Below are 2,976 nucleotides of genomic sequence, written 5' to 3'. Positions count from 1 at the left end.
TGGCTTCACTAGGGAATTCTAACAAACATTTAGAGAAGAATGAACACCAATAGTGTTTAAATTTTTCCAAAAGACAGAGAAGGAAGGAATACTCTCTAATTCATTCTATGAAGCAAATATAACCCTGGTCCCAAAACCAGCCAAAGACACCACAAGAAAACTATAGGTCAATATCTCTTATGAATATAGATGCAAAAATCCTCAACACATTACTAGTGAATAGAATCCAACAGTATTTGAAAAGAGTCATAACCTGTGACCAAGTGGGATTTATTCCAGGAATGCAGGGATGGTTCAACATTAGAAAATTAACATAATACCAGCAGTCCCCAGATTATGAACGAGCTCAGTTCCTAAGTCTCTCTTTAAATCGAATTTGTACATGAGTAGGAACATTTAGATATGGTTTGTATCTAAAGTTAGTTAGTCAAATGTTTGTCTTAGTATATAGTGTACCTTTCTGTCCATAAAAAACCTTAAAGAAACACTTCCAGATACACTAAAACATCTTTAACATAATAATACAGTAATAATAATAATAATGTTCTGATGCACTTCGCAAAGTATCACCCATTTGTTATCATGAACCACTCACTGTATGTACTTCAAATTTTTAATATAACAGGCTTTACAGGGATTAGTTCATAACTACAGGTTGTGCATAAGTTGGATGTTTGCAACCCAGGGACTGCCTGTAGGCCACATCAACAGAACAAAGGAAAAGAACTACATGATCGGATGCAGAAAAAGCATTTGATAAAATCCAACACTTTTCTTGATGAAAACCCTAAAGATTGGAATAGAAGGGAAATTCTTCAATATGATTCAGGGCATACGTGAACAGCCAACAGCCAACATTATACTTAATGGAGAAAGACTGAGAGCTTTCTCCCTAAAATTGAGAACAACATAAGGCTGCCTACTCTCACCACTTCTATTCAGTATTGTATTAGAAGTCTTAGGCAGAGCAATAAGACAAGAAAAAGAAATAAAAGGTATCCAAATTGGAAAACAAGAAGTAAAATGATCTCTATTCACAGACGATATGTTCCTATATATAGAAAATCCCAAAGATCCACAAGAAAACTTCTAGAGCTACTAGAGGAATTTATCAAAGTTGCAGAGTACAAGGTCAACAAACAAAAATTAGTTGGGGTTCTATAAAAATTAAAATTTTATAAAATTATAAAGTTCATAAAAATTAAAAAGTTTTGTTCATCAAAAGATTTTACCAAAAAAGTGGAAAGACAAGCTACCAACTGGAGAATATGTTTGGAAACCATATATCCAATAAGAACCTGATAACCAAAATATACATAAAACTTCGATAACAACAAAAAGGCAAATAATCCCATCATAATATGGCAAAGGACTTGAATAGACATTTTATTTACATTTCCATTTACAATAGCATTTAAGAGAATAAAATACCTAGGAATAAATCTAAACAGAGATGTGACAGACTTATGCAATGAAAACTATAAAACACTGCTGAAAGAGATTAAAGAAGACTTAAATAAATGGCAAGATGTTCCGTATTCATGGATTGGAAGACTTAGTATTGTTAAGATGTCAGTACTACCCAAAGTGATCTGTAGATTCAATGCAATCTCGCTCAAAATTTCAACAGCCTTCTTTACAGAAATAGAAAAACCAATCCTCAGCTTTATATGGAATGGCAAGAGGCCCCGAACAGCTGAAGCAATGTTGAAAGAGAAGAACATTGTAGGAGGACTCACCTTTCCTGATTTTAAAACATACTAAATAGCTACAGTAATCAAAACAGCCTGGTACTCACATAACAATAGACTCATAGACCAATGGAATAAGAGTCCAGAAATAAACTCACACATCTATGGTTAACTGATTTTTGACAAGGGTGGTAAGTCTATTTGATGGGGAAAGAAGAGTCTCTTCAATGAACGGTGCTGGGAAAATTGGATTTCCATATGCAGAAAAATGAAACAGGATCCTTGCCTCACACCATAAGCAAAAGTAAGTTCAAAATGGATTAAGAACTTAAATATACAAACTACAACCATAAAATTCATAGAAGAAAAAGCCGGGGCAGCACTGTCAGGCCTAGTTTTAACAATGGATTATCTAATAAAATAACAAAAGCACAAACAGCAAAAAACAAAATAAATAAATGAGACTTTATAAAACTCAAAAACTTTTGTTCATCAAAAGACTTTACCAAAAAAGTGGAAAGACAAGCTACCAACTGGAGAATATCTTTGGAAACCATATATCCAATAAGAACCTAATAACCAAAATATATATAAAACTTCGATAACAACAAAAAGACAAATAATCCAATTATAACATGGGCAAAGAACTTGAACAGACATTTCATCCAAGAGGACATTCAAATGGCCACCAAACACATGAAAAGATGCTCAGCATCATTAGCCATCAGAGAGATGCAAATCAAAATCACAATGAGATACCATTACACTGCCACTAGGATGGCTATGATAAAAAAAGAAAAAGAAAATGACAAATGTTGGTGAGGATGTGGGGTAACTGGAACCCTTACCCATTGCTGATGGGAATGCAAAATGATACAGCTGTTGTGGAAAACAGTGTGGTAGTTCCTCAAAAAACTAAAAATAGAACTACCATTATGACCCAGCAATTCCACTCCTAGGTATATACTCAAAAGACTTGAAAGCAGAGACTCAAACAAAGATATACACCAGTGTTCATTGCAGCACTATTCACAATAGCCAAAAGGTGGAAACAACCTAAATGTCCATCAAAAGAAGAATGGATTTAAAAAAAAATGCGGTACATGCATACAACGGAATACTACTCAGCCAGTAGGAGAAATGAAGTCTTCATACATGCTACAATATGGATGGAGCTGGAAGACACTATGCAGAGTGAAATAAGTCAATCACAAAGGACAAATATTAAAATGAATCAAAATCATAGTATCCATGATTTTGTATTAGGATAAATACAAAAATAAAA

Source organism: Trichechus manatus, unplaced genomic scaffold, assembly GCF_000243295.1.
Source record: "Trichechus manatus latirostris isolate Lorelei unplaced genomic scaffold, TriManLat1.0 scaffold00291, whole genome shotgun sequence".
NCBI lineage: Eukaryota > Metazoa > Chordata > Mammalia > Sirenia > Trichechidae > Trichechus > Trichechus manatus.
The sequence above is the reverse complement of the archived record's forward strand: the minus strand, read 5'-3'. Positions refer to the sequence as shown.